Source organism: Phaethon aethereus (genome assembly GCF_964289735.1).
Source record: "Phaethon aethereus genome assembly, chromosome: 10".
Lineage (NCBI taxonomy): Eukaryota > Metazoa > Chordata > Aves > Phaethontiformes > Phaethontidae > Phaethon > Phaethon aethereus.
In genome coordinates, this window is record NC_138586.1 from 12594575 (window position 1) to 12610676 (window position 16102).

Genomic DNA, 16102 nt, shown 5'->3' on the forward strand with positions numbered 1-16102 from the left:
GGCTGAGATATTCTCTAGGAGTTAGGATGCTCCTGTTTTGAAAGCCACTTGCATTGTGCCTGGTATAAGCACAAGAGTGGAGAAAATAATTTTGCTCAGTTGGTTTTTGGCTCCAACTCAAAAAAGTCATTTTTACACAATTGGGTGAATGTGTACTTAGTACACAGAAAAAGCAAAAAAAAAAAGACCAGGGTGCTCAAACAGTCTTCTCTTTAGAGAGCTTAAACAACAAAGATTACAAATCCATCCTTCCACAACTCTTATTTTTCACACGCATTTTGTGATATGTCTCAAAGACCCCTACATTCATTCCTCTCAGACCATTTTCTCGTTTGAGGAGCCAGTTTATCACCCTAGAGCTGCAAAGAGCCATTTTCACCCTAGTTCTGCCTCTCCCTGTAAGGACAGGGCTGGACCGCCCACTATCCAGAAAGTCTAGCAGGGCAGAACTTAAGTCACACAGTGCAACTGTCAGTTAGCTCTGAATGGGGCTTTAAAGTTTCATGCTGGACTTCCCACGCTAATGAAGGGATTAAATGGCTCCTGTGTTTGCCTATTCTTTTTGTTCAGGACAGCTCTCACTCTGACTTGCTCCTGATTTCACAGTTTGCATTTTCATGCTCCACAGTTTCATAAGATATCTTCCTGTTCCATGATCCACCCCGTTAATAGTGGCAAAATAACAAAGTAGAACCCACTCTCCCATTAGTAACTGCATGCAGTGAAAAGAAAGGAGATACACCAATAAAATAATTAAATGCAAATGTAATAATTGCTTCATTATAAGTACTTTACAAATCACTGTACTTCACCTGGAGGTCTTACGTGTGCAAAATGGATTAATTACTTATTAGCTTTTCTTGTAATTTAAGACAATACATAACTTTGGATAAAAATTCAGGGATAAGCTAATTCAAACTGCAAACTGTATCATAACTCAAGAAGCTCCTTAAAGTATAGCATAAATTCTGACTGTTGAAATGGAAGTATTGCATAAAGTCATGACCTCAACAGCCATATTGGCTGTTCCTTTCATGCTTTTACTGACCTTAGATGATATCCTGAAAAAATGAAGAATCTACTTGAATTAAACATTCAGTAGTTTAGATTGGATAGCATGTTTCACTAAAAAAGCAGAAAAGTGTGAATGGAAATGAGGTATTGTAATATTGTCTAGTTATACTAAACATCTAGAAGAAAAATACAAATCAGATTTTAAAGAAACTTTATAGCAAAATAATATTGCCAAGTTTTTAAAATTATATTAGCATCTTTAATGAAGTAATCACAGTACATATATGATGAAGCTTTATCCCAAAAATTTTAAGATGCAAGACAATCTCTTGTAAAATAGAACTGGTACATTCAATCTGCTTACATACTTATGCAATTTAAAAATTGTTCTATCTGATTAAGAATAATATCAAAATTTTAAATATCTAGATGCAGATGTGGTCACACCCAACTACAAACACTATGAAGCAGATGTGTGTTATTTATTTTCGGATGTAGTTAATTACATAGGATAGCTTACTATCTGCATGGCTTTTTCCTATATATTGTCTGTGTATTTTCAAGGAGACTGCTAGCTGAATCCTTACTCTTAGTCCTTGAACACCTTCAATTTTCCCAGTTGCCCTATAAATCCTCTGAATTAGCTGCCTACAATCTATGAAACAGCAGAATGCTAAACACTTGCTGATTTTGATTAAATTCCTCACTAGCAAGAGGAGCAGAAGCATGGTAATCACATCTAAATATGCCATGTTTGAAAAACACCAACCACTCCAAGACAACATCTCTCCACAAAACAACTAAAAGAAGAGCTTAATTGTCAATACCTTGAAAAAGGAACAGCAGCAATACAGCAGAACACTGAGAGATGGAGCTTTGTTCATAAACTCTATTCCAGCAACTGCTGTGTATGCTGAAGAAGTTACCCTTCCCATCCTGTGCCAAGACCCATCATTACCTTCAGCTGGCAGAGCTGCTTACATGAGTACCACCTAATACACATCAGCTGTCGTCAGCTATGTTAACATGAGCTATGCTGGCCAACACCAGGATTCACACTGATAAGGCTAAGTAAGCACATTCTAAGTGCAACAGAAATTCAGTATTTTTCTAGACTATTGACTTTCTGCTAAAAGGAGTAACATCACACTGAAACACTTACATTTGGAAATGCTAAAATGATGTTTGAAATTTACAAGTCTGCTGCCTTGTGTTCCTATTCTCTTTGAAAGATCAGCCTCCCTGGTAAACTATAAATCTTGCATATAGGTATTCAAGTAAGGTTCTCCTCTCCCAAAGATGACTGACTGTAACGCATTGTGTGTTGACCAATGGGCCTACAATAAAAGAACTGATCAGAGGGACTCTCAATTTGCAACTCTTGAAAGCAGATTCACAATTATATCAGAAACAAAGATATTGAAAATGGTTTAAAATATGGAGTTTTAATTACTGCTTTTAAATTTTCCTTCCAGGAAGCAAAATACATCAGCCCTTGCAACAGCTAATATATCAATTGTCCTGTTGTTTTCCTGTACAGGAAAAGGTGCACAACTTACAGCTTCACACACATCAGATGGGATGGTTACACTTTGTTAAACCACATAACATTTCTTTTGATTAACTCACTGGTCATTCCTTCCCGTTTAATTCTAAGTATTACCTGGTCAAATTCCACCTCATAATTTCACAGAATGCACATACAACATCTTTCATGCTTTACATCTAGCTTCTACTGAATGATGCTGAAAACTCCAAATACAAACTCTGATACACTACCATCCCTTAGGAGTTCGGAAGCTAATTTAAGGTGACATACTCAGTGGGTATAGCAATGAACAAAAAGAATGAGAGGCAAAGCAGGTCAGGATAATGGTCAAAGAAGCAGATGGTTACACAGACCAGCTATGCACACAATTGAATGTTACTATTTGTAAAGACAAATTTAAACTAGGAACCTGTTGAAGTAAGAGAGTAAAGGCCTTAAGGTTTGTTCTTGTGTAATCAATTGAAAACGTTTAATCACATACATTATTAATGATAATTGCACAGTTTTGTGTGCTGTGGAAGAATCACTATCATTCAGTATGGGGCTTCAGACAATGTAATTGTCTGTCCTTATCCAGGAACTTATTTCTGTATTCCTGACAATGCACTGTAAGTGCACTACAATTTTTCTGCCTCTCAGTCTCTGTAACTAAAAGCTCTAGTTCTTCACCTGACCCACTAAAGCACAGGGAAGAAATTTGGGTCCCATCAATACCTAAATAATAGATGAAGTTGATTTTTTGAGTAATACTGAATATCTCAATAATCAAGAATGTAAGTTTGCAATCAGAATGAGATACACAAGCGCAGAAGCCTTTTCTGTAATTATCCCTTATAAATACCTTCCATAAGTGAGAAACCATCTAACACTCTGGAAAAAAGTATTTGAACAGCCTTTCCATGGCAATGCAGGACTTAACTGGCACCTGAAGGAGATAATATAGCATGGTGATTTGTGACAGAAGGAAAACTATCAAGACCCCTCAAGCTTTTCTTCCCTAGTAAGACACAAATAGAATTAGCAGAAATGCAAAGATTTTTTTTTTACTGCAAGAATAACTCTAATATCTGGAATTATAACTAGTTTATGCATGTAACAGTATGATTTGCAAGAACTACTATGATAAATCCATCAAATTGCCCATAGCTTTGCAAACAGACCCTGTCTTGAATGAAGCGAACATGAGATGTATTCAAAGCAGGAAAGTTTAAGATCAGGCTATTTAATTATTTCTTTTCTTCATTTTAATTAAATATCATTTGTCAAGCAGGTCTCACTTTTTTTGAAAGTGTAAAAAAATTTCTGCAACCGCAGAAAATGTAACACATATTTAATCAGGGGGTTTTGTTTGGACAAATGGACAGCTTCATGTATAGTTAGATTTTAGAAGTTGTTTTATCCCCTTGCAGAACTGTAACTGAAAGGTCTAAAGGAACATTTTAACATAATTTCTAAAAAGAAAATCTCAAAGTGCATGGATGCACATGGAAAAGTGAAAGAACCAAAATAAAAAGCACCTCTTAACAATTAAGGCAAACAAACTGAAACTTTCAGTTTCAGTAATCTTGTGTGTTACTTTTAATAATGTTAGGTAAACATATATCAGACACAAGCTTAATGTTCCAATTAACAGTGTCCTAAGTAACAAAATTTAGGAGGAAATGCTCTTTTATAGCACTTAGAGACTATTACTGACATGATTAATGTCTAGCTGTTTGGTAACTGTGGTATCTAGCATTACTGAGAAAAATCCATTGTATATAATGACACATTTCCACCACCGGAGTACCTCACAGTTACACTGCACTATGGCTGTATTTGCCAGTATTCCAATTAAAAATAAGTGAAATAGCTTTCAGTTGTACTGTGTTTTCTTTGCAATTATGCCTAACATGCTTTGCAGTGCATTTAAATAGACTGCATTGCAGCTGATCTTGAAAGTACAAATGCATCCAAACACAAACTATCACTGAAAAAAGATGCTTGTAAATAGGAAAAAAAGTCATGGAAATAAAGGCAAGGTTCAGAAAGTAATAAAGAAAACAAGAATTTCTCTTGCAAATACACGAAGAGAAAGGAATTACAAGTATTTTATGTAAAAGCAGGATAATTTTACCTTGTACTGACCTTAAATGATGTAAATAGATCTGTAAAAGGAGAAAAAACACATTCATTATATTTAGCCTTTATAAAGGGTGACTGAATTTAAATGATATCATCAAGAGCTCACCATGAGCATTTGCTGTCCAAAATTATCTTTTCTTTCCTCATATGCATCTATAATATAGATCAGCTCCTGATAGGATTAAAATACCTGTTGGGTTTAAAGAACCTAATGTCACTCCAAGTCATTTCCCTCACTTCGTTCAGTTTCAGAATTTTCTCCTTATGAAGAATTCTGGCTGTGTTTTTAAAATGCTACTTTTTTCTCAGACAGGTCTGTGGAGGTTTATTAACACTTTCAGATGAAGTGAACCATTTACATTCAGCAAACTCAGATTGTACTTTCCATGTATCTACCTGTCATTTCTTTTATGCACTTGATGTGTGCATACATTCCTATTATCATGTTAATCCACTAGCATATAGTCCCAGTGAAATCTTGAACAGTATTCAGAAAAAATATTAGCAATATTTTCCAAATACTACTGAATATTACAGCTTTGCAGCTCTAGGCTTGCAAAAGCAAGTTTGTTTCTGGGGGAAAAAAAATCAACAGACAATGAATACTGAAGTCTAATTATTCACTATATGCACGTATTTAAATTGGAAATATGTTCTATCATATGAATAACAAGTGGCTTTTTTTCCCTGATCATAGTTTGTCCATCCCTAGCATGGGAAAATGGCTCACTTATAAGATGTTTAAATCTTCCAAATGAAGCTGTGTCCAACAGCTTGTTGTCAGCACATCTGTAACATTGTTTAGAATAAAAAATGGACAATTTTCAGAACTGCACTGAAACAGAATATCTAATGCAGCATTTAGAGAGAAACTGTAGGCATAAGTCTCAGAGGAAAACAAAGAAAATGACTGGACTGTGGAAGAGCAAAATTAATAATAACGAGCAACTTTACCTACATCTAGAGTTAGCTGAAGATTTATGTTAAATTGTATGGCTGTACTATTTCTCATGTGAGGAAGAAGAATTACGTATGCCTTATTGTTTTGCTACATAAACCATCTCTGTGAATTTAATATTCAATGTTGAAATGCAGCCTCAGTTAAATGGTCTATAGAGATAAAGAAACATGTATCTGCTCCTTTCCCACTATAGAGACGACAATCAGAACACACAGTGAAAAGGGGCCAGCTGAATCAGCAATACGAACAGAGAAGGCTGTGGCTCCTTACCCAAAAAAGGCTTTTTAGGAGAAAGACTCACATAACATCACAGAGATCATGTCATGAGCCAGGAAGGGTAGTTCATGAATCTCAGCACTCTGTACCCCAGTAGCCCTGGGACCACTGTACAGAGGCAAAAAGTTCAAACAGCCTAAGAGATTCTTTAAATTGCTAAAACCCACAAAATTACACCTGCTAGAAGAATAGATGAGCAGCAGCCTCTTGACTTTCATCCATGCAGATTCCAGAATGAGGGAACATGGCCTAGGAGTCTCCATACCAGCAGGTAATCCTGTTTTCACGCAGAGAAGAAAATCTGTGCTGATCTTCCTGTGCCAGGCATATTGGTTTTCCTGCCAGACTCTGCTGGCCCGAGAGGAGCAGATGCTGCATTCTGGTAGTCTGGCAGGAACACAGGGCTCTGCCCATAGCTTTGGGAATTGAGTAGCTATATAGGAAAGATGCTGTTACATAGCAAATACCAGAAATGTATCTTCCATGCAGGCAATCGGCATCATTAATTTATACTCTTCTATGAACTCTAGAAAAACAGGGTACCAGGGTGACTTAAGCAATGAAATGGCTGCCATCCATTTAATTTTGATGCCCACATTTCCACATAAAATGCTGTGCTTTGGCCACACATTTTTTCATTTTGATGGCATCTCTTGTACAGTGCTAAATTCTACACCAGTTTGCAAGCTTGCTCCCTTGGCTGATCAGTGTACTCGGTATGCAGAGATCTAACTGCACAGATAGTCAGCCAGGATGGCATATGAAGGATATTTCAACACTGCACAAGGATACAACATGCTGTGATATCTCAGCTAATTCTACCATAAACCGCATTCCAGAACTGGAGACAACACTATCAGGATGGCACTGCCCTGGGGTAGCATGTTGGGTATACTGGATACAGTGTACTGCTTCTAGTATTGAAGCCAGTATCTCTGCATGAACACAGGCTTAGCTTTGTAGACCTGGCAGCTATCCCAGGGTTAGCTTAGGAATGAATCTCAGGGTGCACCCAGTGCAGACATCCCCAAATTGTCTATTGCATGTCTATTAGCATCACCAAACTATGCTAAATCTTGGTACTCTATCCTACCAACACTACAGTAGGTGAGTCACTTTGCTGAATCAGCTCCACACAGTCAGATGAACTCTCTGAAAGTGGTAAATTCTGGAAAAATTAGGTATTGTGGGTAGAATACCTGAATGTGTAACTTCATGAACCCTGGAAGTTACATCACCTTGATTTCAGGCATTTTTTACTGAAATAACTTCTATTTGTTGCAACACTTCCACACATATCATAGAATAATGGAACACAGTGTTCTACCTTAAAGCCAGTATATAAAAGACATGCAGATAAGAATCAAGATTTTTTGCATAGATCTTTGCCATTTTTACTTATTATTTTTAGTAAAATAGTGCTTCATTTCTCCTTACAACTTCTAGACTTGTTTTTTTCCTCACATTCTTCATGAGGTATTTAATAATCTTTTATTGCAAATAATTTTTCCAAGTCTAAGAAACACACAATCTGTTACAGCCATATCAACTTCAAAAACTGATATACAAATCAAGAATGCCCTTTTCGCCCTTTTGGGGGTTTATCACTAGCATGAATCTTTGGGGACTTTTTAAGGGGGGTAGATAATAATCTCTGATTAGCAATATCAAGAGCAGACTGATTCAACATTTTGAATTGAAATACCTATCTATCATGTTTAGTAAGGCCCCTAAATCATTCCTTCTGATTACATTATTGAATTTTTCCTCTGAGGTAGAGCTTTTTTTAAAGCCATATAAAAGTTCTTGTGGACACAGGAACTGAATCTAATAATAGATGAAGTTGATTTTGAGTAATACTGAATATCTCAACAATCAAGAATGTAAGTTTGCAATCAGAATGAGATACACAAGCGCAGAAGCCTTTTCTGTAATTATCCCTTATAAATATCTTCCATAAGTGAGAAACCATGGAAAAAACTATTTGAACAGCCTTTCCATGGCAAGGCTGTTCTATCAATCTAGCAATCTATCTTTCTGCAGACCATCCTTTCCTCTGGCCTCACCTGATGAGTTTTTTTAGGGTCAACGTGGTTCTTGCCCTGGAATCCCCCAACCAAAACCAAGTTAACAAGTGTTGTCAAGACAACAGCACTGACAACTGAACATCAATTAAAAACATGGTATTGCCACAAAGGAAAAAAGAAAGTATTTTCTAAAAATGCGACCTTAATAAAAGAAACGATGTTTCGTTGTTCACAGATGACTGAAGCAAAATTGTTTGCCATATATATTAATTTACTGCAAAAAAGAAGGGGAATGTTCTCCTTAGTGCTTGGGTTAATGGGATAAAATAATGCATTTAAATTCAAGCAAGAAGATTTATATTGAACATTAAGGTAAGTTTTCCAAGTGTAATGTTAGTAATCATTGGACTAGAGTGGCTGGTCACTGCAGAATTTCTCCTACTGGTACTTTTAAGAAAATTTAAGTAAACATCTACCAGGAATTATTTACATATCCACTGACTCTTGCCTGCAGATGAATGGACCAAATGGCCTTTCAAGACATATCCTAGCCCTTATCCCCCCTTTTGTTTTAAACTATATTAGTAAATAGACTATAAATATTCATATTTATGATTTTGAGAGATATAATACAAGGACTAGTTAGACCAAGAAAACAAATTTTTTTACCAGAAAGGAATCCATCTAGTTTGCGATTAGTTTGTGATTTCTGGCCAACAGGCAGTAATCTCTTGCCTAAAATAAACAAACAGGCACGCAGCAGAGTCTGTCACTGAGTTTATTTCATGAATCTTCCTTCAAAGGGGACTAGAAAACTAACCAGACTTCTACCCAAACCTAGCTACTTACTGAAAGCAAAATCTTGAAAATTGTTACTTAGGGAGGGCTTGAGAGGTAATCATGCAGAACTTACTGCTGTTCTTGGAACCCCTCTAAATATCTTGCATATAGTATTTCACCTTATAAGTCTATCCTTTCATTAAATGACTTCTGAGAAGGTTTTTGCAGGCTCCAGAACTTTTAGTGCTTTTGCATCCACCTTTGCTACGCAAGAAAAATGGCAACTGATTTTGTCTGAGTGGAAATTAGGCCCATTGCCTGGTACCTTTAGGTAGGAAGTCCTTGACTAACAGGGTTTATACTGCAAACAAAACAAGGCCTGATCACTTTCTGTGGTTCTTGTTTTTAGTTTCAGGCTGATTGTGCTCAAGGATTTACAAGTATGCCTTCAGATTCCAGCAATATTTTGTTATCCTGATACAAATCCATTTACAATAATGCTGTCTGCTTTCCCCTACTCTGGCTAACAAGAAGTCAAAACATTCAGCCCTTATACAGATAAAGTCCCAATAAATGAAGCTGGATTTTGATGCTAGGATGGCCCACCAGAGCTAGCTCAATAACTACAGGGAATGTTCTTACAGCAAATTTAATCAAAAGGTCACCCAAATAAAAATTACTGAAACTCTGCCTATAAAAGGCAGTACACATTCTCAGTTAATGAGAAACCATTCTCTGATTTTTCATGCTACCTCTCAGCAGTGACTGCTTACCCTGTCAAACAGAGCATTTCTCCAGGCACTTACTGATGCCTCATAGACTTGTAGGGAAATTGGGTGTTGGACTAGATGACCTTTAAAGGTCCCTTCCAACCCAAACTATTCTATGATTCTATGAAATCACCAAGTCCAGTGAGAACTGGGACTAAAACACTATCCACGACACCTTCAGCAGTTCCGTCCTTGGCATCTCACACAGAGTGCAGCTACAGTGAAAGAACTGAGGGGGAAACGCACCCCTGGTCCAGGAGTTCACTCGCCTACAGCAGCCAGCCCAGCACCTTACAACAATGTTCAGACGTGTATGATCTTCCTTCTAGCTCTTCCTTTTGAATCTTACAGAAGTAGGATTAGCCTGCTTCTTTACTTCACTGTCTCCACCTCATTGGGGTTGCCCCTACTAATCTTTATTCTACTCTCTCAGGAAATCTCCTTCATTTTCACATAGCATAACAGCTCGAAGGTAGGTGGGGAGGGTCCATCTTTATAGCTCAAGTGACAAAAGGGTAGGACACTGTAGGATGCTGTAACCACAGTGCTGCAGGTCGAAGAGTTGGAAAAGCTCAGTGAAACAAATAATATTATTGCTCCCTATAAGAAACAAGATTACAGACCAATTTAAAAGTTTATATCTTGTATTAAAAGATGATAGCACAGTCTGAATCAATTAAGACTTTTCACATCTTCACCATTCCACTGCAAAATTTACAAAATGTAGCTTGCGGCAGCCCATGTTTTGGTGCTTTGAATACTTGTTTTATGACCTTGGGCTGCACAGTTGTTACACATGAAAGCTACTTTAATATTTTCCTCAGCTAGTACTGTTCCTAATATTATTGCTGTAGGCTTCTTCATGGCTGGGTTTAGGGACAAATATTATGCAAAGGGAAAGAAAACATAGTGATAGGTGAAGTGATTTTCCACATTGACTATACCATGGAAAGGATTCTGTTCAGCAATTCATTTTTTTCTTCCAATAATGTCTTCCCAATGAGACAGAAAAAGTAGGTGAACACATTACCCCAGTTGCACCGACTCAGCAGCACTCTAGCCATTTTCCTACAACTAAATCAGGCACTGCCCAGAAAAACACATGCAAATTAGGGTAGAAATATCAACATTGCATAGGTCAGCAAAACCAGATGGTGTTCAGATAAAGCACATGCATATTCAGAAATGGCTGATATCTTCAAGCTGCATATAAAACTCAAAGCACAGAAAATTTAGCTTTGCAGTCCTTGCTTCCTTTTTCTATCTTCAAAAGTGAACTTGGAGCTCATTAAAGATTCTGGACTGACAGCTCTGCTTACCAAAGTGTTCCAGCTGAAGGCAGTGGCAACTCGAGTTTTGATACACTGTTCTGCCAGTTCTGCCTGATTTGGAAAGACCACCTGCCTGGATCAGAAGGTATTTCAGTCTCTCTCATTAACCCACTGGCCTCTCAGTTAAAGACGGCTACAGGATAGTAGCCTTGTTATATATAAAGTGGTAGCCTTTGAGATGACAGCCACTGGCAAATAGAATGAGATCGTTCAAATTGCCTTCAGCTGGATTTCACACTAGATGTGAACAATGGCCCAATGGAAAGGCACTAAAGAAAAATACAAATTGAAATCCCTAGAAGCCCTTTCCTTGTTTTCTTAATGACTCTGGAAATTATTTTCTCAAGACTGCAATATTAACTCTTGAATTCCTCAATATAAAACACATTTTGTTGTTTGGCTATCACTATTCCAAATCTCAAAGGAAAGCTTGTATAGAGTGCTTCAGAGCTAGGTTACTTTTTGTAACTCTGCAAGCCTGAAAGCCCTGTTTCTGGTTTTGCAGCACTCTAAGTGGTAGAAACACAAGAAAATTCCCTGTATTTCCTTGAGGTCCTTCATTGCTCCTCTTCCATCAAACAGAAAACAAGACCCTCTTAACCTTCGTTAAGGTTAAATAGGTTAAATCAACATATCAGCTATGTTTTGGATTTGGGAAGAGAAAATGTTGATAAAGTACTGATGTTTTGCATTGTTGCTAAGCAGTCAAGGACAGTCCAGCTTCTCATGCTGGCCTGCCAGCAAGAAGGCTGGGGGTGCACAGGAAGCTGGGAATGCACACAGCCACGACAGCTGACCCAAACTGGCCAAAGAGATATTCCATACCATATGGCATCATGCTTGGTATATAAAGCTGGGATGAAGAAGAAGGAAGGGGTGAAGGGACATTCAGAGTTATGGCATCTGTATTCCCAAGAAACCATTACACATGACAGAGCCTTGCTTTCCTGGAGATGTCTGAACACCTGCCTGCCCATGGAAAGTGGTGAATGAATTCCTTGGTTTGCTTTGCTTCCGTGCGTGGCTTTTGCTTTACCTATTAAACTGTCTTTATCTCAGACCACGAGTTCCCTCACTTTTACCCCTCTCATTCTCTCCCCCATCCCACCATGGGGGAGTGAGGGAGCAGCTGCGTGGTACTTATTTTCTGGCTGGGGTTAAACCATGACAAGGGGTAACAATGTCATTCTGGAAGGAACTCAGTTTTACTATAGTGTGGTTGAAAAGCTCTAGCATCAGGTATGTGGGAGCACAGGGATAAATTTTTAAAAACGTATGGCCAAGTCCTCAATGTTGAGCTGTGAGTTACCAAAGTGTTCCCTATAAAGTACCTATATCCCTTAAACTCCTCTGAAAACCACACCTGAGCTCCCAAAGGAATCTAATAATAAATTCTATAAACTACCAAACTACATAAAAAGTAGCTACTGAGATGGAGGGAAGGTATAATACAGTGTCTTTAAAATGTGGACGTGCTCCACTCTTTGCTCTGAAATTCCAGATGCAATGTCACTGTCTCTCATAAAAAAGAATGAGCAGGTGTAACTTTTCATTTTTATATATCCACATCATCCCTCAGAACTATTAAAAAAGACATTGTGTTCTTCTACTGCTTTTAATTTCCACTTGTTACTGTTTTACTACTCCATCTCAGTATCTTTTAAGTACAGTGACTCACACTGAGTTTTTGGTGTTGATGAGCATGGTACTATAAAATTGTTTTGAAGACTGAGGAGCAGTTTTTCAAGTAGAAATATCATTAACCATTGAATGCAGGAGATAAGAGAACAGTTATTAAAAGCCAAAATTTAAGAAGCTAGCCCAATGAAGGTAGTTGTGTGGTTTCACTCAGTAAGACCAGAACACAGCATCGAGTAACCATATTGTGATGTGTGACACCTTTTCAATCTCATAGAAAAAGTTTTTACTTTGTTTTATCACCTTCTCTTTTTGAAGAGAAAAGATTACAGAGGATAAACTGACAAACTCACGGATGTCAAAGGCTCTAGTACAGTTTATATTTCCTTTTGATGTACATTGCTTAGCATATGGCTACTAATAATGTATACTCACATACAGTAACATGTATATCTGCTGACTGCATGGGATCATACCAGACATGGATTGATCTTATTCAAAGCACCAAGGCTCAATTCCTCTACTTCTACTTGGTGGGTCTCAAGGCAAAACAGCAGAAGCAAGGAAGCAGTTTGCAGGTAGTAGTAGGTATTAGCTGATTTGCCTTGAGTATCATAAAACCAGGTAATCATCCCTGTATCTTTGAACTGGGCTGTCAAGGGGAAGAAAGTTATCCTACAACTGTTGGCATTAACAGAATCAAGAAGAAATCAGACAAAGCAACCTAGGATTTGCCGTATTCAGACTGTCTGCAGAGGAACTAACTGCAACTCGCAAGGTGAACTACTCACATTCATTGCATCTGAGAAAGAGTAGTGTCCCAGCAGCTGGGTTCTACACCAATAAACTGCATCAGTATTTTTCTGTAGATTGAAGAAGTCTGTCGGACCCTGAGATGTGTCTCATAAGAACAAACTGGAAGAAGTGCTTGATAAGCTGGTGACCTTGAGAAGCTGCAATTCCAGGTTGACAGGAATCTTATGCTAGAACAGAGACAAATACAGAGTCCTGCGCTGAGGATGGAAAAATCCATCAATACAGGCTGGGGGCCAAGCAGGTGTTGAGCAGTTCTGCAGAAAGGACCTAAGGATCCTGCTGGAAAGCAAGGTGAACATGATTAACCACACATCAGGCTGTGCTACCAACATGTAACCATTGGGTCCAGAAAAGTGATTATTTGGCACTCATAAGACCTCTTCTAGAATATTGTACTGAGTTTTGGTCTTCCCAGTACAAGACAGACATTTATAAACCTAAGGCAATCTGGCAAGTGGCTAAAAGGTAACTAAGGACTGAATGTCTTTCCATAAATAAAACATCCTAAATAAAGTATAACTGAATTTTTGAAAGGTCAAATACTGGTACACTCATTGGCTTTAGCTAGAGAAAATGGTTTGGCTTCAGATCTGCTGCTTAGAAGGCTGCTTCTCTAAAAATGACAGAGAAAAAAATCAAATTGTACATTATATATGGCATATCTGAGCAGTAGATAGAACACAAAGTACGTTTGTTGCTTTGGAAAGTTGGAAGCTAACAAAGTATTTAGAAGAATGAAAGATTCTCTCCATTAAAACATAAAATCATAGAATCGTTAGGGTTGTAAAAGACCTCAAAGATCAGTCTAACCATCAAACCAACACCACCACACCCACTACATCATGTCCCGAAGTGCCAGATCTACACATTTTGTTAACACCTCCAGTGATGGAGGTGTTCAAAATTGCACATTTTCCCTGGGCAGCTTGTTCCAATGCTTGACCACTCTCTCAGTAAAGAAATTTTTCCTAATATCCAATCTAAACCTTCCCTGGCCCAACTTGAAGCCATTTCCTCTCGTCCTATCGCTAGTTACCTGGGAGAAGAGACCAACACCCACCTCACTACAACCTCCTTTCAGGTAGTTCTAGACAGCTATAATGTCTCCCCTCAGCCTCCTCTTCTCCAGACTAAACAATCACAGTTCCCTCAGCCGCTGCTCATAAGACTTATACTTCACCAGCTTTGTTGCCCTTCTCTGGACATGATCCAGAAACTCCATGTCCTTCTTGTACTGAGGGGCCCAAAACTGAACACAGTATTCAAGGTGCGGCCTCACCAGTGCCAAGTACAGGGGCACGATCACTTCCCTACTCCTCCTGGCCACACTCTTTCTGATACAGGCCAGGATGCTGTTGAACTACTTGGCCACCTGGGCACACTGCCGGCTCATGTTCAGCCAGCTGTCAACCAGCAACATGAGGTCCTTTTCTGACAGGCAGCTCTCCAGCCACTCTTCCCCAAGCCTGTAGCATTGCATGGGGTTGTTGTGACCCAAGTGCAGGACCCAGCACTTGTCCTTACTAAACCTCATACAGTTGACCTTGGCCCATCGATCCAGCCTGACCAGATCCCTCTGCAGAGCCTTCCTGCCCTCCAGCAGATCAACACTCCCACCCAATTTGGTGTCATCTGCAAACTTACTGAGGGTGCACTCGATCCCTTCGTCCAGATCACCAATAAAGATATTAAACAGAAATGGCCCCAAAACTGAGCCCTGGGGAACACCGCTTGTGACCAGACACCAACTGGATTTAATTTCATTCACAAGTCGTTGGGCTCAGCCGTCCAGCCAGTTTTTACCCAGCAAAGAGTACACCTGTCTAAGCCACGAGCCACCAGCTTCTCCAGGAGAATGCTGTGGGAAACAGTGTGAAAAGCTTTCCTAAAGTCCAGGGAGACAACGTCCACAGCCTTTCCTTCATCCACTAGGTGGGTCGCCTGGTCATAGAAGGAAATCAGGTTGGTCAAGCAGAACCTGCCTTTCATAATCCAATGCTGACTGGGCCTGATCACCTGTACATGCTGCATGATGGCACTCAGAATGATCTGCTCCATAATCTTCCCTGGCACTGAGGTCAAGCTGACAGGCCTGTAGTTCCCTGGATCCTCCTTCCGGCCCTTCTTGTAGATGGGCATCACATTGGCAAGCCTCCTGTATAAAACTATCCTGTTTTTACAGCCACACAGAAATACATATCTTATTTTGATTTTCAATACCATATTTTAGTAGTTTGTGATGCAGAGCTATTCAGTTGCCATCAGTGCTTGCTGTTAGGTTGGGGAAAACATGCAATTGTGTGTCCTATTCTACTTCTACAGGAAATTTAGTAGATAAAATTAATTCCCAAATATTAGCTTGACCTTTTTTTAATAATTAAACATGTATTATTATGAATTACACAAAATTTCCAGTTAATTTATTGTTTGACCCTATTCCAAATTTGAAAAGGGCATGCAAGAATTGCAATATAGGATTGGCACTTGTTTGGCAGAATCCTATTCCTCCTAACAGCCATTACCTGACGCTTCAAAGGAAAGTGCAAGAAATGTTGTCATGACAGATACAAAGGGAACACCCTTACAAAGGGAATTTTAACCAGAGGCAGTAAGAATAACTAGTAGCAATGGCAGAAAGCAGCACATTTCTAGCATGATGCACAACGTTCACATACTTTATATTCTTTTTAGAAAACACAGGTATTTTACTTTAATTAGTAAACGTGGCTTTGCTACTGACCTTGATAAAGGGGAATTTGGCTCATTTCCTGCTACTTTAAGAAACCGTTCTCCTTTAGCTTGGGCACAGGAAGATT